The sequence below is a fragment of the Eleutherodactylus coqui genome, chromosome 2 (genome assembly GCF_035609145.1).
Source record: "Eleutherodactylus coqui strain aEleCoq1 chromosome 2, aEleCoq1.hap1, whole genome shotgun sequence".
NCBI classification, from domain to species: Eukaryota; Metazoa; Chordata; class Amphibia; order Anura; family Eleutherodactylidae; genus Eleutherodactylus; species Eleutherodactylus coqui.
In genome coordinates, this window is record NC_089838.1 from 246,666,787 (window position 1) to 246,688,132 (window position 21,346).

At 41.7% G+C, this 21,346-nt stretch overlaps 1 long non-coding RNA gene across 3 annotated transcripts in view; it reads left to right on the forward strand.

Moving 5' to 3' along the window:
- LOC136610779 (uncharacterized) overlaps nt 1-3,641 on the forward strand; it is a 65,454-nt gene extending 61,813 nt beyond the window's left edge. For all 3 annotated transcript variants that reach the window (XR_010790167.1, XR_010790166.1, XR_010790165.1), the window contains one exon: nt 1,743-3,641. This is a non-coding gene — a long non-coding RNA (uncharacterized lncRNA). The remainder of the gene's footprint in view (nt 1-1,742) is intronic.
- Nucleotides 3,642-21,346: the final 17,705 nt, after the last annotated feature.

Genomic DNA, 21,346 nt, shown 5'->3' on the forward strand with positions numbered 1-21,346 from the left:
AATCGTTTTAGCTCAATAGAAAGAAGTGGCAGAAGGGTTGACTAGAGGCGTGGTTATGTTCTAATGAACAATCAAACATACCTAATTACTGTTCAGTGGAAATGCATGTCAAGCGAAGAATATACGATCCCTATGTCACCGCTGGGTGCATGTTTGTTCCAATTTATCATGTAAAAGGGTCCTATTGCAAAAGTCTATTGATGTAGGTCAATGCCGCTCATACTAGTATCAGCTTTATCAACAACGTCCTGATAGGCTAAGAGTCAATGCATATTGTCAGAGGTAAATAATAGGATTAAAATGGGAGACATCTATCTAATTGTATATATTAGATGATACAGTAAGCGTAAAGTTCTGGAAGTATAGTTTGTCAGTTGCCATTTTTCCTAAAGTTCTTTTTCTTCATTGCCATCTTTCATATAGAATCAATTTCCTTGGTCTAGAAGTTTTATTACGCACTTGCAAAATAGGATATAAATTTACATAATTAAAAGAAAAGTAATTAAGCATCTAACCAAGCACAGAGCAAACAAATATCACAACACATACAAAAGCTTAAAACCCTGTTTTATATTTCTGTTGCTTTGATAAGAATAATGACTTATATAATTCTGCATATGAATCTAAACAGTGGCATATGGGAGATGCAGTAAATACTAAACTCAAGGCAGAAAGACCAAACTTGGAGAAATGTGTTAGAAAATATGGAGTTTTCAACTTTTTTAGGTACCATCAGAGGCGTAACTTGAAGCTTCTGGGCCCTCATGCAAAACCTGTAACAGGGCCCCCAACTATAATGCTTTATTCATAGTACTGGGCTCCCTATATGAAGAAGAGAGGCCTTATAGGCCCCCCAAGGCTTCTGGGCCCGGGTGCAACCGCATCCACAGCATCCTCTATAGTTACACTCCTGGGTACCATAGACTTCTGCTATATTTATGCCCTTTGACTAGGCTTTCTGTCTAGTTCAGCTTCCAAATGACACATCTGGTTGATAGTCTGCCCCCCTTCCCCCTCAAACACTTTCAGGTATATTTATGAATCAATATGGATCATATATCAATGTTATATGCAGCAACTATAAGGAATTAATGCCTATGCATCTCAATAAATCTGTAAATAGTAACTGAGCAACATATGTGACAAAATGGAATTTGCACTGATTTCAAGAACTTATCTATTTGGTGAACTGTTTAAGTTAATTGTCAGGATTTTGCAGTAGATAGGTATTTGATTATACTATGAGGAATAAAATGAAATGGTTGGTTAGAAGGACATCAACTTCTAACTAATTACCATGACTGGAAAGTGCATAGTAATAAGGCAGAAGGGTCTAGTGGCGTCCGGTCAATATTGGCTGTAGGAGGTCCAGTGCCGATGGATAAATCCAGGCAAAGCTAACATGAAGATTAAAACATCAGAGTGGTTTGTATAGGCAGTTTGACATGCAGGGTAATCCTGGTGTCCTGGGGTCTTCACTTCCCACATACTCAGTCTCTGTCCACAATACAATCTTGGACTTTGGAGATGATGATCAAATTCTCAGAGGGAGAGGATTTATGGAGGGATAATACATATGAGGAAGTGATGCCCATGAAACCTACACCCTAGATAATAGCAGGCCACAGGCACCTTCCATGCAGTTGAATAGATCCCAGGGCTGGTTATGTGGCTGGAGTTTCAATTGCTTCTATGTGGATCTCTTAGCACTAAAGTGATAGAATTTTTATCTTGTCTTCCAGGTCTTCAAAATGAACCATCAAGTGTCAGCAAATATCAAGCACATTGTCTTACGTGTGTTATCAATGGATCGAGAAAGAAACATGCAGGAAGAAAACATGGCCGCAAACTTAATTATTAAAAATGTCAATTATAGTATATGTAAATAGATATATATTCCTTGTAGTGTTATGACTTCTGTAATTCATTTGTACTATTGTTAATAACAGCAATGACATTTTACTATCATTGTTTATTATTTAAAGTATACTCTAGAATGATTGAAATTGGGCAAATTACATATATATATAATTTTATAGTAAACATTTATTTGTCGATCACTCTGTTCAGAAGATGAGTTCTACTTATCTTGTGTAACCATATAAGGGCTCTTTCACATGAGCATAGCGATTTTTGGTCGACTGTGTCACGGCCAAAGCATGACCGAAAATTGTGTGAGCGGTGTACAAATTTGCTGTTTGTGCACCCGTTCAGAAAACCCAGGTCCGACACACATACACCGAGCCTGGAATGCTTCCCCCTTTCCGCCCCCCATCGGCTCCTGCCCCCTCCCATTGCAAACAGCCAGCAAGGAGAGGAAGAGGGAAGGGGGTGGGAGTTTGACAGAATCGCTGCTAAACTTCCTCCTACCTCCCTTCTCCGACAGCTACCGTAGGCTCCCATAGGAGTCTATGGGAGCCAATGCCATATTCCGTGCAGATAGATAGTTCCTGAACTATCTTTCCTAGCTGGCGTATAAGTGCCCGTCTGAAATGCACACTGTATATGCTATCATGGCCGGCTGGATGCTTTTACGCTGCAGGAATACGCTCATTTGAACCAATGCATCAGCTGGGCAGTGTATATCGGCCGGCCATGAAAGTGCGGCCGACATACGCTCGTGTAAATGAAGCCTAAGAATTAGGCTCTGTCAGGTTGCATTCACATGGGTGTATTTTCTTTCCATATGATGCCCATATTTTTTACAGACGTAATACAGACAGCACACACCCCATTAGGGATTTCAGATGAGTGTTTTTTCCATGTATCAACCAATCACGTGACTGACTACAGCATGTCTGTAATCATGGACCAAAATCGCCGATTAATATCAATGGGATCGCATACAAGGGCAAAAAATACACAGTTGCATGCATAGTCACTGCATTTTTACGCATGTTGCCAGGAAACAGTGGGTTAAAAATAGTGACATCAATTGGGCCTTCTTGCATTATCTTGTGTGCCAGAAAAATTTCGTGAATAGCGATGTAAGGACAGCTTCACATGGGTGTATTGCACGCAATACATGGAGAATACAACCCATTGATTACAATGGGTTTCTGCCGATTCCCATATTTTGCGCAAAAACAAAAAACACAACATTCTCTATTTTTGTGGGCATTTGTGCACCAAAGGTCCCTATAGAAGTCTATGCATGCAAATACGATGCAAGTAGATGCGTAAAAGTAGCGCAATTCCACTGGAAAAACAACACATCTGAAACTCATTCAGCTAAATAGTTATTTAAACTGGGGAGTGATTGTGTCCTGTGTGTACAAAAAGTACAGTAAAATGTGCTCATACACGTGCAAAAAAGCCTCATTGGTAACACACCAAAAGTTGCGCTGAGGCAAGCGCAAAATTGCTTACACCTATGTGTAGCTGTACTTTCACGTATGTAAAATAAAAATGCATAAGCTCCAAAATGCACATATACACAGTGAAAACCAATTTGCATACACCGTGTGCATGAGCCCTTTATTCTGTGTATGAGTTACTTCTGACTGTAATATTATTGAAGTCACAATCTAGAATATATTCCATTGATTACCATGTTGATTTGGAGTTAAAGGATTGGAAAGCTTTTTGTTTTTAGGGCTACATTGAAATGCCTATTCTGTACACGATTTGTAAAAAGAAAATGAAAGATAAATTAAATAAACAGTTTGCACCAGTTCAGAAAAGTTGGCTTGTGGTTTTCTTTTACCAATACAAGACTCAGAACCCTTTTGCAGAATAAGATTTTAAATCTCACTTGACCAATCACTTTAGACCAGTTTCACAAAAAGAAAAACAGGCAACAAAAGTGCATTAGTGTAAATGGTTAAATATAACTCCAAGGTGTCAAATCAAGACATTAATTCAGTCTATCTCTAAGTAACATCTACACTCAATGACCCAGAAAGGAAAGGTTGAGATGGCCATTTTAATAAACTGTGCACCCAAGAGGTTCTCATTAATCATTGTCTGGGTTTTCTCAAGAAAGTTAAATTGTACTGAACTTCTGTATTGAATGGAATTGAACTTTCATTCTGGAAAAGAAAATAAACAAGAAGAACATATTGTAGATATGTAAAGATTATCTATCTGATGGTGTCTTGCTGAGCGGCAGGCAATCATATAGCCTCGGTTGTATATTTACATGTCTAACCCGCCATATGGTCTATACACAGTGAATTGTGATGAGGGAGACCTTTTGGCTGTGTTAAGCACTATATTAAAATAGCAGGCAAGCCTGAAGTATATCATGCAAAAAGCAGATAACATATATACACATTTTTTATTGCCTATGAAACAAATAATTGGCATGGAGGTAAAATGTATTCACTAGATCTGATAAATCAGTGAGTACACCTTCAACATTGCAATCCATTTCCATAAATTGCTCTCCTTAAAGGCTCATGCAGATGGCAGAGTGCACACAGTCCCTATTATGCCATAATGCATGTGCTGCCAAGTGAATCCAAAGGGGAAAAGAGAAAAAAAACCCTCTATGTGCTCTATTTGGAATATGAAGAATAGAAATCTACAATATGGCCACCACAAATTTCTATAGGTGCCATATTTATGGGTCTGTACAAGAGTCATGTGCACAAGCCCTTAAAGCTTTTCAGATGACTTTTTATAATAAGCTGCAGTGCGAGGAATAATACATATAATAACATATTTTGTTTATCTGTTATATGACTTATATCCTAATGCTACACTTATCACCATGTTCCCCTTCAGTGACCTGTATCTGTAATTTTCATTTGTCTCTGAGCTGGTTGTAGGAGCCTAGCTATTATGCTTTGTTCTATATAGTGTGCACAGAGAAAACGTCAGATTCAGCTCCCTAGTTGTGTGTAAGACACAGAGACATAACAGAAGGGAGGACACTAGAGAAGTACGGAGCAATGTAAATGTGATTCCAGTAACTATAACACATATAACAACTACTTGGTATTAGCTGCAGCATCCTTGTGAGTCTTTCCCCCTCCAGCTGCCTCCTCCTTCTATAGGCACTATAATTCATCACGCTCCTCCACTTCTTGTTCTCTATCTTGCTATCCCTGTTACTTAAGATGGGCACAACTTGTCAACACGTAGTGGACCACAAATTAAAATGAAGGGAAACTCCTAGTGGCCACTTTAGAGTGAATTTTTACTACAAAAAAATTAATTAAAAAATACATAAATTTAATCATAATTTTGATAGTTATCATATTGGCTTTCTCGTAAGCACAAATTGTTTGAAGGGTTAGTGACCATTTAGGAAGTTCTACACTCAGAGTTTCAAAGGGGTTGTCTAACAAAATTAAGTTCGCTCTTATTGACAGGATAGGGGATAACTATCTGATTGGTGGGGGCCCAACAAATGGAACCCCCAGCGATTGTGATAATGGGGAATTCCAAAGGTCCCGAAATGAAAGGAGTGTTGGTCACACATGCTCACTGACACTTCATTCATTTCAATGAGATAGTTGGGTTCAGGCCCTCAGTATCCTTTTGTTGGACAACCTCTTTAAAAGGGCTTCCAGGATAAATAAAAGTGTTGTTTCTGCTTTTTTTTAATCCAGAAACAGCAGCACTGCCTCTACATGGGATGTGTCGGATACAAGCCATGGACAGGACTGGTACCGTTTCTGGAAAAAGCAGACTCTTTTTTGTAATCATAGACATCCCCTTTAAATTGTGATCTGTGATAAAGAACTAAATGTTCTGCACAATTGCTAAGCAATTGAGTACAGTCTATTGTTCTCTGCCTGAAGTCATTTCAGGTTGGAAACAGGATGTCTGTAATATTTATTAATGACTTTATTCAGTTCAGAAAAATGTTTCCCTATAAACACTACTATATTATATTTATCTCCAGTTCAGATAATGTCCACAAACATTTACAGTACTGTGCAAACATTTTAGGCAGGCGTGGACAAAATGCTGCAAAGTAAAGTCCCATTTAGACCCAACGATTCTTACTCCAAAAATTGCTCAAAGCCGTCTTTTGCGTGAGAATTGTTGGGTCTAACTGCATGGACACCGTGCAGTTTTCGTTAACAAGTCATTCATCGTTGTCTTTCAGCAAGCTGAAAAAGAATAATGAGCCTTATCAGTGCCGCATGCTGAGTTCTCAGTGGGATACCGCTGATACTATTGTTTCAGCTGGTATCCCGCTAGGAGAACACAGCAGGAGTATGAAGAAGACAGAGCTCCAGCTGTGTTCTACATACCCCGCTCGGAGCGCTCAGCTGTATACCAGCTGAGCGCTCTGAGAAGAAAACGGTTGTATGCAGAAGATAGCGGTCCCACTTGTCTTCTCCATAGAGCAGTGGTCCCCAACCTTTTTTGCACCAGGGATCGGCTTCAAAGAAGATCACTTTTCCATGGCCAAGCAGGGCGGGGCAGGGATGGGGTTTTGGTCATATGAGGGCGGGTTATGGAGGACGCCTGCTGTGACTCACCCCCGGCGACAGTCTGTTAGCTTAGCATGGATGTCAGCTCCCGTCCAATGGGCTGAGTGCTGGCTTGAGTTTTGGCGGGTCTGGGGTTCCGGCACTGTTCCTCCTGGGGCCACTGAGACAGGTGAGACTGTCGCATACCATGGCAGCACCCCCAGCCAATCAGAAGCTGGGGGCGTCTACAAATGTCAAGACTGCTGTATTATGTCGCCACCCCTAACTTCCAGTGGCGATATAATACAACAGGACCGTCTCCCTAACGCTGAAAAATGGCATGCCCCCCATAATGTTCTGTGCCAGAAGCCATGTCTTTTGAGGCCGGCCCACACAGTGTGCTCTGAGTCGCCGCAGAGCACACTGGAAGTGTTTAGTGCTGGGCTGTGGCAGGGTACTGTTGTATTAAATCAACACTGGAAGTTAGCGGTGTCGACATCATTAAGCAGACTTGACATGGAGGGGACACCCCCAGCATCTGATTGGCTCTTTTACCTGCAGCTGTGCTATGTGCCGTCCAGACCCTGCTGTTCACACTGTCCGGTTCAAAGTCATGTTCCCGCTGCTCTGCCGTCCCTAGCTGGCGTCTGTGATGTGCTATCCACACACGCTGCTGTAACTCGTCCTGTACATAGGCTGTCCCCGCTGGCCTGCTTGTCGCTGCTGCCCTGCCATCTGTGGTCTGGGATGTGATGTTGCATACGGACCCCGCTTTGCTTTGTGTCCTGACCCTGATGCCAATCGCCTTACTCTGGCTTAGCACATGGCAGCGCCGAAGGGGGGTTGACTCACAGGCGCGGAGCTGCGGAAGACATCGCCGATGGGCGGTGAAGACGGAGCACCGAACCACATCTACTGTCAGGGCAGTGGACCCCAAGCTGGTGGCGAGTCTGGGAGTGTCAGCATCAGAGTACTTAGGTGGCGATAGTGTGATGTCTGCAGACGCATGACCGCAGACATTAAACTGCCCAATGGCAACAAGGGGCTCCAGAGAAACGGAGTTAGCAGGCCAGCGTCCCAGCCAATCAAAAGGTGGGGGCATCACCTCCTTGTCAAGTTTGCTGACAGACAGTACCCTGCGGTGGCGCCGCCGCGGCCCGGCAAAAGAACCCCAATGGCCCGGGCCTGGTCCGCGGACCGGTGGTTGGGGACACATGTTATAGAGCATGAGCCTTTATTTACACTGCTGTTTGAGCGATCATCTTAGCATATAAATGCACACAATGATTATCGCTAAAAAGATGTCTTTTGGTCGACTTTTGAGCGAGAACCGTTGTGTCTAAATGGGCCTTAAGAATATTTTTAAAAATAGAAGTGTTAATAGCAGAAACAAGGCCAACTATGCATGAAAGCATAGAAACAGGGGTGCAGAAAAATGACAGCAGCTGCTCTTGTCCGTTGAATCAAAATTTGAAATATCTGTCTGTTTGTTCGCCGAAAGGCTGGAGAGCGGTACAATGATGAGTGCCTACAGGCAACAGTCAAGCATGGTGGAGCTTCCTTGCAAGTTTGGGGCTACATTTCAGCAAATGGAGTTGGGTATTTGGTCAGGATTAATGGTGTCTGCAGTGCTGAGAAATACAGGCAGATACTTGTCCATCATGCAGTATCATCAGGGAGGTGTCTGATTGGCTTTATTCTGCAGCAGGACAACGACCCCAAACGTAAAACCAATGCCATTAGGAACTATCTTCAATATAAAGAAGAACAATGAGTCCAGGAAGGGATGATTTGGCACCACAGAGCCCTGATCTCAACATCATCCAGTCTGTCTGGGATCACATGAAGAGACAGAAGGACTTGAGCAAGTCTACTAACCACAGAAGATCTATGCTTTATTCTCTAAGATATTTGGAACAACCTCCCTGTCGAATTCCTTCAAAAACTGTGTGCAAGTGTACCTAGAAGAACTAATGCTTTTTTTGAAGGCAAAGCTGATCACACCAAATAATGATTGAATTTAAATTTCTCTTTTGTTTATTCACCTTGCATTGTGTTAGTTAACAAAAATAACATTCTATTTTTGAAAGCATTCCTACATTGCAGCATTTTTTCCACACACACACAAATATAATGTATTTGTATATATATATATATATATATATATATATATATATATATATATATATATATATAAATAAATATATATATATATAATGGTAAAAACATTTGGTAAGTTCTAAAACTTTCTATGTTACATTTTGTGTGCCCCTTTAAGGCCATCCACTGACTATTGTAGTGTATGAATGACTGACAGACATGATCCCACTGGGTTCTACAATCTACCTTTTAGCCCAATCGCTCCTCAATGGAATCACGTACCCTTCACAATACAAGATATTATAATGAATGCAAAGGTTTGCTCCAAAGTCACACAACAATGTATTTTTGGCCAGAGCCTATTGAAAACATCAGCAGTAAGCTTTTTTATATCCCTTTCTTTAAGGAAAATCACAGGGTGTAAACATGTCAATCCACCAGCAATGGCTTTTTGTTGGAAGGAAAGTTTAAGTGCAAATGAAATTGTATGCTTGTTTGGCAAACTTCATTTCAATCTCCTGCTATGGCAGCAATGTTCCTCTCTTCCTTTTACAGTCCATAAAGTGACAATGCCACAGAAAATAAGGTTGTCTTGGCTCCCTTCCAATAAAGGGGTTTCCTGTAGGGGGTATGAAAGAAAAGCATTATTGTGTACAGATTTCTCCAGTAAATGAAATGCTCCACTTATATTAGACGCTTGCTCTGTTGTGCTATGAATAATCAATTAGAGATAATACACGGCAGACTCCTTCTACCCCTACCAGTCTAAATTTCCATCTATCACCTGGCATCGAGGCCTGCATTATTCCCTTCTCCCATTTTACATGCCCTGGTCTAGAACTTTTAGCATAGGCTGCAATTTTATCATAGTCACTATCAAAAAGTAATACCGTAATACACTCCTTGCTAGACTTTATAACTTTACAGAAGTGTTAGCTCCTTTTTGTCCCACTGCACACTGAGATAAAGCGAGGAAGTTGTATTATCATAAAATCAATGCAAAAATGAAAAAAAAATATATCATTCCATTTCCTGTTTCGCATTATCTCTCTGATATGAAAAAGATCATTAGTCTTACCCTAGTTTACAAAGACAGACTAAGAATTGCCTCGTAGAAAGTAAATACTACTTAAAAAAATTGGTTGGAATCAGGGGCGTAACTATAGAGGATGCAGGGGATTCTGTTGCACCGAGGCCCAGGAGCCGTAGGGGGTCCATAGGCCTCTCTTCTCCATATAGGGAACCCAGTACTATGAATAAAGCATTATAGTTGGGGGCCCTGCTACAGGTTTGCATTAGGGCCCAGGAGCTTCAAGTTACGCCTCTGGTTGGAATTATATATATGTATATACACAGTGGGCAAAAGAAGCCCAATTGGATCATTGGATTGATGAGCAGGGAAAAACATTGCCTCATCAGATGCACTATGTTGATGGGAGAACTTGGCGCAAGCAGTATAAATCCATAAACCCTTAATGGCAGCTGTTCAGACGATGTCATTACCTGCATTTAATTTGTGGTGACTGCGGGAAGCTCTCCTGTCCTCACTGCCCAATATTTCTGCAGAACTATTTCAACACCTAATGGAATCAATGTCATGATGAACTGCCAAAGGAGGTCCAACATGCTACTTGGTAGGTGTCTCTAATAAAATGATCATTCGATGTTCAATAATTTTTAGTGACTCGCTATGAAGTTAACTTAGCAATTTGACTGAATGTATAAAATGTAGATATAGTAAGTATTTTGTATTAATTTCAGCTGCCTGTGCACTATGAATTCCAAGAAGCCATGTTGAATCTAAAACTCCCTGTACATATAGCATATTACTATTAAGTAGTCATGGCAAAATTGTTAGAAGAACCATGGTCAAATATAATTCCAAATGACATAACCATGTCAAAGTAGGATATTAAACCTAATCATCAGGGGCGTAACTAAAGGCTCAGGGGCCCTGATGCAAAACGTGTATCTGTACCCGTACCCATACCTAAACCATGCTGCATAGAGACATATCTTGAAGCTTCTGGGCCCCAATGCAAAACCTGTAACAGGGCCCCCAACTATAATGCTTTATTCATAGTACTGGGCTCCCTATATGGAGAAGAGAAGCCTTATGGGCCTCCTAAATCTCCTGGGTCCCGGGTGCAACCGCATCCCCTGCACCCTCTATAGTTACACCCCTGCCAATCATAGAGTACTTGGAATAGCGGCATATCTTTCTAGTGGCATGCTAAAATACCTGCAAGGGAGCAACAACAACTCATCCTCAAAGTCAAAAAATATCCTAAAAGATATTTCCAAAGAACTGCAGACTAAGGCCCCCTGCACACGGGCGGAAATTCCACGGCAGGATTTCGCACAGAATTTCCGCCCGTACACGCCTGCATAGGATTGCATTACAATACGCAATCCTATGCAGATGGCCGCAATTTGTCTGCACGAAATCACACGCAGAAAACAAATCGCGGCATGCCCTATCTCTGTGCAGGGCTCGCAGAACCCCGCACAGAAATGTCACTCCCCAGCCACCAAATCCAGTCTGCGCATGCGCCGGCTGCCTGGCAGCCGGCACATGAAAGATCCGGGGACGCAGGAGCAGGTGAGTGCCGCGCTGCTCTCTGCAGGGGCTTGGGTTGGGTCCCGCTGCGAGAATTCTCGCAGCCGGATCCGACCCGGCCGTCTGCAGGCAGCCTAAAGGCCCCCATACACATTAGAGTTTAGCTGTCTGAACCTGCCAATAATGGTGGGGCAGGACAGCTCTCTATTGTGTATGGGGTGGCTCAACCTTCCCTTCACAAATGATCTTGGGGAAAACAAGGATCGAAGATGTTGAATCCTTTTGTTCCCTGAGAGATAAGCTGCTGACAGAGCTCCCTGGCTGCAGTTTACCTCCCTAAAGACATGAATATTCCGCCAAGCCGAACACTCATGTGCATAAGGCAGCCGGGGAAAACAACTGTCGGACAAACGATAGGGATTTTAAGGTCAGTGTTTGTGACTCCAGACTATGAATGGGATTCATGGTGGAGTGGAGGCGGAAACACTGCTATCCAAAAGTAAAGGCCCATTTACACTGAAAGATAATCGCTCAAAAATTGCTAAAATGACAGTTTGAGTGACAGTTTTGAGCAGTCATCTTTGCATAACTCTAAGTAGCTAATTAGCTACATAACCCTTTCCAATCCACTGTCTGACGTCTTCCTACATCCTGATTGAAACTTGTACAGCTCCAATGTCAGAAGACTTCCGACAGGGTAGTCTTGCCGTCTATTGCCAGCCACTCCGCTGTCGGAGCCTCCTGGCGCACACACACTGGCTTTAGCCAGCAGATGGCACCATTGTATAACAGCAAAAAGAGAAAGCCTTTTAGGGAACCCTGAATCCAAAATTGGATTGGAAAGGGTTCAGAGTAGAGACGAGCAAGCACGCTCATTTAAGGCTGCTGCTCGATCGAGTAGCAGTCTTATCGAGTAACCGTGTACTCGCCCGAGCAGCATGCAGGGGGGCGGCGGTGGGGAGCGGGGGGAGAGTGACAGAGATCTCTCTCTCTGGCCTGCTGACCCCAACTACCTCCCGCTGTCCCCCGCCGCCCCCCCTCCCCCGCAAGCTGCTCTGGTGAGTACACAGTGTCTCGATAAGACTGCTAGCAGCCTTAAACGAGCGTGCTTGCTCATCTCTAGTTAAGAGTTAATGTAGGCGGAGGGGGATACCGCCGCGATAGCTCAGAGAACAAAGCAGCTGTTTTGTATATGCAAACAGCTGCATTGTTCTCAGAGCTTTCAGCTGGTGTTCCGCTGAGAACTGCCAGTGGGATACCAGCTGAAAGAATACTATCAGCACTGCTCGCTGAGAAAATCAGCATGCAGTGCTGATAAGAGTCATCAGTGATTTCTAGCTTGCTAGCAATCACCGATGAACGAATAGTGCACGAACAGTGCACGATGGCTGCCTGTTTAGATGCAACGATTATCGATCAAAAGGTGGCTTTTGAGCGATAATCATTGTGTCCAAATGGGTCTTAAGACCAATGCTTATTTAATAATTTAAAAACGTGAAAAAATATGTCTATATCTATAAACTACACTTAAAATATGATTGCTTAAGAACAACATTAACTAATAGTCATGGATGTTAGATAGTAGAAGGCGCTTTAATACCAACCTCAGTTTTTTCAGGTAAAAATCAACTGTCCGAATACAAGTTATATATGTGTACACTAACTAAGCTGAAGCATAATTAGTTTGTCCAAGAATAAGATCTAAGAACTGTAGCCAGCCTACACCTGAATGGCTGAGAAGATGTGTAATGAAAGGCTTGAATAGGTCTAGTCAATGCCCTGAGTTGAACGCAGAAGAGATCTGAAATACCGTTATGAAATGATATGATGTTATCGACAGTTATTGCTGCTATTAGTAGAACCAATTATATTTTGGGGCCCGTCACTTTTGATGGATAATCGGTTTCTTTAAGTAAATGTAGAAAATTATATTCGCAGATTGTCTTGATCTAATATTACAGTTTATTAAAAATCAGGAACTATTCAGTGTGACAAATATGGAATAAAAGAGGACACCTGGCAAATACTTTTTATTACAGCAACATTTAAGGTCAGATTGACACAAAGCATTTTGGTATTTTTAGCACCATTTTTTCATTCGGTTTTGCCAGAAATGCTGCTGACAGATATTTGCTTTTAGCCAATAGCAACATTTGAATATTTCCATATACACAACATTTTGGTTTTTATGTTCAGTTGCATCTTTTTCAAAATGCAGCATGCTGTTGGTGTGATGTTCTTTATTGTAAATAGATGTCTATAGCAGAGGCGTAACTTGAAGCTCCTGGGCCCCAGTGCAAAACCTGTAACAGGGCCCCCAACTATAATGCTTCATTCATAGTTCTGGGCTCCCTATATGGAGAAGAGAGGCCTTATGGTCCCCCTAAGGCTCCTGGGCCCGGGTGCCACCGCACCCCCTGCATCCTCTATAGTTACGCCCCTGGTCTGTAGTGTTTTTTTTAATATGCCTTAAAATCACATTTAAAACACATGTACAAAAATACATCATTTAAAAAAAAAAAAAACAACATAAAAATTGCATACAAACTTCAAAGTTGTCTCAAGTACAAAATAAGAACAGTATAAAGGGGCCTTATAGGGACCAGTGGGACAACTATCTATGTACAGTATATTCCCTGAGATATAATGTAACCACTGCACAACATCTGTCATAATAATTGGCATGAGAGTAAAGCAAAAGCAGCAAAACAGAGGATATGTTAAAACTTAACTAAGTAACAGAGAAACTGTCACTGTCCATTCCCAATTCTGCACTGTCCTTAAATCTCCCCAAAGAGTTTATCAAATGGCATTGGGATGATTTAAAGGGCTATGATGCCGCACGCTCAATTATCTAAGAAACAGGTTTCAGACGGGGTCATCCTTGTCAGGATGGGTGTTCTCTGGCAGGTCTTTTAGGCTGATGACAGTGGTTCAAAATAAGGGACAGATAGGAATTGCTTTTCTGCCACTATCTCCTTCAAGCTATTGATTAAGACTTGCCACAGAGTTAAGACCTATTGCCGATATCACATTTATTTATCTTCTCAAAACTCTCTCTGGTTTATCTTTATATGTGACCAGAGGTGGGATATGTTTTTGTCTCACTAAAGGCCCATTGAGACACATCAATTATTGCTCAAAAGACATCTTTTGAGCGATAATTGTTGTGTGCATTTACACAGTAAGATGATCGCTCAAACGGCAGTTTGATAGTTGTGAGCATTCACTTTGCATAAGTGTGTTAATGAAGGCTCACGCTGTATGCAGAAGACAAGCGGGACCGCTATCTTCTGTATACAGCTGTTGTCTTCTCGGAGCGCTGGGCTGGTATCCAGCTGAGCGCTCCGAGCTGGGTATGCAGAACACAGCTGCAGCGCTGTCTTCTGCATACTCCTGTTGTGTTCACGGAGCGCACAGCTGGTATACAGCTGAGTGCTCCTAATGGGGAATACAGAACACAGCTGGAGCACTGTCTTCTCCATATTCCTGCTGTGTTCTCAAAGTGGGATACCAGCTGAAACAATAGTATCAGCAGTATTCTGCTGAGAACTCAGCGTGCGGCACTGATAAGGCTCATCGTTGTCTTTCAGCTAGCTGAAAGACACGATGAATGACTCGTTAATGAAAACTGCACGGTGTCTGTGCACTTAGACCCAACGATTCTCACTCAAAAGGTGGCTTTGAGCGAGAATCCTTGGATCTAAATGCGCCTTTAGGCTAACCTCACACAGGCAAGCGCGATCTGGAGCTGTGAATTCTACCCCATGTGAAAGTCTCATGGATGCAGACTTGTGATATAAGGAAGATCCGCAGCAGACAAGGAGATGATGTAAAAGACGATCTTTTATTCCAATTCCATAAAAATAGATGGTACAGGCAGTGACGTTTCAACCATTGCTGGTCTTTATCAAGCATGCTTGATAATGTTTGATAAAGACCAGCAATGGTCGAAACGTCGCTGCCTGTACCATCTATTTTTATGGAATTGGAATAAAAGATCGTCTTTTACATCATCTCCTTGTCTGCTGCGGATCTTCCTTATATCACAAGTCTGCAACATATAGAGGTTGGTCCACCTTTACTGATCGGCTGTGCAGAGAATTCTTCCCCATGTTTGGGTATTAAGAGCGGTGCTGCGGGATCTCTTTATTCATACAAGTCTCATGGATGCAGCCATGACAGAGGATCGCAGAGTTATCCCATTGCTTTCAGTAGGACTAACGATGATGCTGCAGGCCCCATTGCAAACAATGGGGCTGCGATGTGAGATCATGCAGCCAGATAAAACATGCCGCGATTTGCTTCCCGCACAGCATTGCATCGTGGTGCTATGCAGCAAAACATCACTCCTGTCTATGTCCCCATTCAAAAGAATGAGATTCATATTTGTGAACCTCAAAATGCACAAATCTTGCCTGATTTTCCCGGCTGTGTGAAGGTGGCCTAAGACTGCCTTTACATCTGTGTTGGGGATTCCGTTTCCTGTTCCGTTTGTGGAGTAGGAAAGGGGAATCCCCTGACCGAAGATGTCTGTCTTATGACCAGGGGCGTAACTATAGAGGATGCAGGGGATGCGGTTGCACCCGGGCCCAGGAGCCTTAGGGGGCCCATAAGGCCTCTCTTCTCCATATAGGGAGCCCAGTACTATGAATAAAGCATTATAGTTGGGGGCCCTGTTACAGGTTTTGCATTGGGGCCCAGGAGCTTCAAGTTACGCCTCTGCTTATGACAGAACCGAACAGTGCTTAACAGACCCCATTGAACTATAATGAATGGAGTCCATTGGATTTCCGCTCAGCTGCCTGCATGCAGCGCTATATCTTTCACTATTTTTTGCCGGACCTGCGACAGAACCTCTGACCGGAGGTTCCAATGCAAATGTAAAGGCAGCCTTATTGATCTGTGATGCAGGGGGATTTTTATATACATTTTATATACAGTATATACATGATAAAAATGAAGTTTTAACATATCCCTTTTTTCTGCCTTGGCTTGAATCTAAAGGGGCTGCCTTACACTCAGATATTGCTGTAAATAATATTGGTATGAGAGTGACAATATTTTCTTTGCTTTGGAAATGAGGTTGGTTTGCAACAATCAGGGATCCATTTTGTGGTGGCAAAGCAAAGTTTTGGAGTCTGTTGAGCCAGACATAATGACCTTGGAGGAACACAAGACAGTCCATACAGTGGCTTCACAAAGGGCGTTTTATTCAAATTTGTTTTGAGTTTAGTAGATTTGCATGAAAAATGTGTGAGAAAAGCTGTCTGGGGTGACCTCATCCACAGCTGCCATTAGCGTTTAATTAAGTGTTGAATAGCAGCATTGGCTGAGCAGAATCCTGTCTTCCAGCCAGACTGTGAGAAAACTCAGCAGCTTGCCACTAAAATACTGAGGGATCCCCAAAGCCAGACAATCCCTGCCCTCCAAACCAAAACATTAGTCATGACAACAGCCCTCAGGAGACAGGCCTTCTGCAGGAGAAAGACCCCCCCAATCCCTCCCCCCAGCAAGCACCAAATCTGTAGGCTAATAAGGCACGGAGTGGGTTAATTCAGCAGTGGGACAAACAGTGGGAACATGATGGTGAAATGTAAAGAGGAAATAAATAAATTGAATACATCTGGACATTCTGATGTCTACCATACAGAGTGGTGTGAAAGTCTCCATCTACTGTGACAATTCTCTTAGCAACACAGTTCAATGGCCAAGGGTTGACATGATTTAATGTGTGCTGGCGGGACAGACACATATTTAATCTGCAGGGTGACAGACACAGACCTATATTCAAGTTCAAGTGCAAGTTTGTAGGCTTTGCCCAGGAATCCCAGCTACTTTCCTCCCAGGCTTTTGTTCTGGCTAACAATTGCTCTTTATTGGTTCTTCTGTACTTGGCACTGTTTAGCTGTCTGACTGCAAACTTAACAACCTTCCTTCTCAGTATAAGCACTCACATAAGTCTCTTCTTGCATACATATTTCAATGTACTAGATCCCTGTTCAACTTATCCATCAGGGAGTGGAGGAGACATCACCACAAGGTTTATTGCAGAGCTTGATTGTATTGAGTAGATCTCTTATATAGGAGAACAAGCGTTTCCATATAACTGATGACATTTCTGGGAAGTGTAGGGATCATCCTGTACTATCCTCCCTATAGGATCTCTATCTATGGATGCCACAGAGATACAGGTAAGAGGCTTTAAATTGTGTTCATCAATAGCATTTATAAAGATATTTAAGTTATTACTGTATAATAATGGGTTGCACAAATATCAATAAATCAGAATAGTGAATTGTTGCATTTAGAGTTTTTACTGCTTTCAGCATATTTTAGCTCCGTATTTGATCCGTGATTTGCGGACGCTAATACGGATCCATTAATGGATCAAACTGGCCTATGTGTGTGCAGGGGGAGGGAACATAGAATAACATGTGATGTAGTTAAGTTGATGTCGCATTAAGAATGTGTCTGGACAAAACACTATTGTGCCCAAGAGCCTGGTGTCATAAATCTAATGTATGGACTACACATGACCACCAGGATCAGTTATGATAGGAAGAGGACTAAGCTGGACAATGGCATTTACTGCATGCAGATTATAACTGTGCATACTCTGAAGGGTTAACTCTATATTTGACCATATACTGTTATGTAAGCCGCCTGATTTATGGCTATGTATTTCCACCAAGTTTTTTCAAATACTCCAGATCTGGTATCCTTGGCTAAGTCTTTAACCCTTGAAGCACCAAACTCTGAGTTAATCTGTGGTCTGAGGGGGATTTGAATATGTAGATGCCCCTTGCATGATAAGTCACCATCATGTCTGAGCTGCTACATTCTAGTTGTGCATACAGTGTTGCCTAGCAACTCTAGAATCCTCACGCTCTGGTTACAGAAGCATTTGGCCATGTTGTGTAGTGACAGAGATTTCGTAGCAATATGGCCGCTTGTTGTCACTATCAAGACTCATATATGATAGAAAAGCCTGTGATGCTAGGTGTAAAGTCTTATTATCCCCTGCACTACTGTAATGCAATGCATGGTTATCAATATGAGCACAATGTATTAGAGTGTTCTACAATGTAGCAAGTGTTTGTAAATATCCTCAACATGCTACTATGGTATAACTACAATACTACATACTCTTATAGCAGAGCTGACTTTGTCAGGTGTAGCAAAGATGCTACAACCCATGGTGACATTACATGAGTTTGCATAGACCTGCTTACACACCCACTGCATTATGAGAGTGTTATTTCAGATATGAGATAGATAGATAAATAGATAGTTGGATGAATAGATAGATAGATAGATAGATAGATAGATAGATAGGAGATAGATAGATGGATGAATAGATAGATAGTTAGTTAGATAGGAGATAGATAGATAGATGGATGAATAGATAGATAGGAGATAGATATGGGCTAGATAGATGGATGGATGGATGGATAGATAGATAGATAGATAGATAGATAGATAGATAGATAGATAGATAGATAGATAGATAGATAGATATGGGATAGATAGATGGATGGATAGATAGATAGATAGATAGATAGATAGATAGATAGATAGATAGATAGATATGGGATAGATAGATGGATGGATAGATAGATAGATAGATAGATATGGGATAGATATATGGATGGATAGATAGATAGATAGATAGATATGTCAGCTGCACACATATATGATGTAACTGTTGTGATATCCAGATAGAACCATGTTTATGTTTGATATGATATGAGGATGTGATTGTCAGTGTGAACTGTCTGGACATTTAAACCAATCTATAAATACAAAAAGAAAAAAGAATATCAGATCATGAATTAATAATTGCTGCATTTAGCAGCTGCATATCAAATTAAAAGTGCGAACCAAATTTTATGTACACCCCTTCTGTGCTCCTCTAATATCACGTGTTTACTAGAAATAAATAAGTGGCAGGATAATTCCTAGTGTGCTCATTGTCTAAATATGCACCTAGTCAAATCCTTCCACAAATCCCTCCCAGGCACAGGCGGTGAGATCTGCAGCTTCTTCTGTGTGTAATGACTTGAAGCCAGGCAGTGCTGATCTCCATATATAATACATGTGCTTTCCCACAAATTGTGTTTTATATCATTGGATACAGTTGCCTCCATATGTGTTACATACATCTTGACATGGAACGTTGTGATCACAAAATCAGACCCTACAGTACAATTAACATATTTCCTGCCTAAAATGACTGATAACAGAGAAGAACAGATTGTATTCAACCACATAACAAATGGAAATAAGATAGACTTTAAGGGACTTTATGTTTAGTGACCCTTTTATCTCATCTACTACTATTACCACCACCAATATACCATTAGTATACTCCAAGGATGAACATATTGCTACAGGCTAGGCACCTTCTTCCATTCAGCTCTATACTGATTGCTGATGGTATTTCTGGGGGCTGAATTTTGATTCCTGGACTTTGGCACCATTATGGGCATCATCCTGATGACAACGGTCCAACAGCATTTATTATGACTATATAGTCTGAATTATTAATTTCCCCTGTAATATGTGATTTAAAGCCCACCATTCATTGACAATCAATGAAGGGGTCCTGTAATTCATGTTGATTAAAAAGACTTCATCTATGAGAACACAAGAGTCAGTATGAGCGCCATGAACACAGAGGGCATCTAGAGCAATTAGAAGATGTGCAGGATTATAGAGATGATCTATAAGGGTGCTTTCACCCAGGGCAGAATAAGTCCACGCTTGAATTCTGCATCTGTTAAAATCCGTGCATCTTCACTTCGAAACTGCAACATTAAAATCAGCTGCGGAAAAGCTTTCTGCTGCGGAATCAAGGATGGAATTGTGCTTGCAGATTTCTAACATACAGCAGATTTAATTTGGCAATTAAAGACTGCAGTTAAAAAAAACGCAAGAAATTCCATTGAACATTTCGCAAAATCCAATCTGCAGTTAAACCCAAAATCTGCATTATTTCTGCATTATTTTACTGCGTCCTGTGGAATAATCCCGCCTGTGTGTGAGCACCAGTCTGAGGCTCCATCCACACAGGGCAGTTCGGTTGCAATAAAAACCACACCAAAAAGTGTATTTGCAAAACTGCATCCTTTCTTTTGCCACATTTTACTACAAACATAGTAAAAACACACATGGTTTCCCCAATACGCTTTTTTGTGCGGTTTTTATTGCAACTGGACTGCCTTGTGTGAATGGAGCCTAAGGGCTTAGTCACACAGGTGTTTTTTACATGCGCTTATTCGCGCGTGAAAAAAATCGTGTGACCACGTCCATTGACATCCATATGTTCTATCTTTTGTAGGTTCGAATTTTATGCACATGTAAAAATCGGACTTGTGACCGCTACCATTGCAAAGCATTGGTTCTATATAGATGCGAATCGCAAATGCAAAAAAACATGCGCAGCAAGAAACACCCGCCTGACTGAGCCCTAAGGGTGCTTACACATGCATGGAATTAGTCCACAGGACGCAGTGCAGTTGCTGCTTTGTCAAATAATGTGGATGTTGTAGTGTTTTTAACTGTGGAGTGCATTCTGCGAAATAGCGCATTTTTCTGCAGACTTTAATTGTGACATTACATCTGATGTGTTAGAAATCCCCAACAACAATTCTGCAGCACGTTGTTAAGTCCACAGCAGTTAACTTTTCCGCTGCGGAAAAAAGTTGTGCTGTTGTGAAATAATGGTCTGGTCCATTAAAAAAGCGGACTAAACAGCATATGGACCCATATTACTCTATGGTGCATCAAACACTACAGATGTTTCTTCTTGCAGACATGAACTGCGTGAAAAACTCATTGCATGCACTATTTTAACCTGCTTTATGGACAAGAATCGCCCATTTAGGTTAATGGGGAAATAAAAGAAATACGGACAGCATACAGATGCCACCGTGTGCAGTCTATGTGCTGTCCATTTTTTTTAAGATGCATAAAAAAAAATTGAGCTTGTTTCAGTATTTTGAGGATGTGACACATGGACTGAATACGGACCAAATATGGAGGCCACAGAGAGCTTCATTCCTATGAAAAGAACGTTTTTTTTGTGTGGATGTAACGTGGATGTTTTTTTAAATGCAAGTGTGCACCTGGCCTAATGGTATGGATTTATGCTGCGGAATCGAACCCTTGAAATACAAGGGTTAAATTCCACCGCTGATCCACAATTAAAAACAAGGCAAAATCCGCACCATGTAAGTGTGGATTTGGCCATCATGGATTTCCAGTGTAACTGCATAGGGTATTTCGTTGAGGAATGCCCGCAGCGACTTCG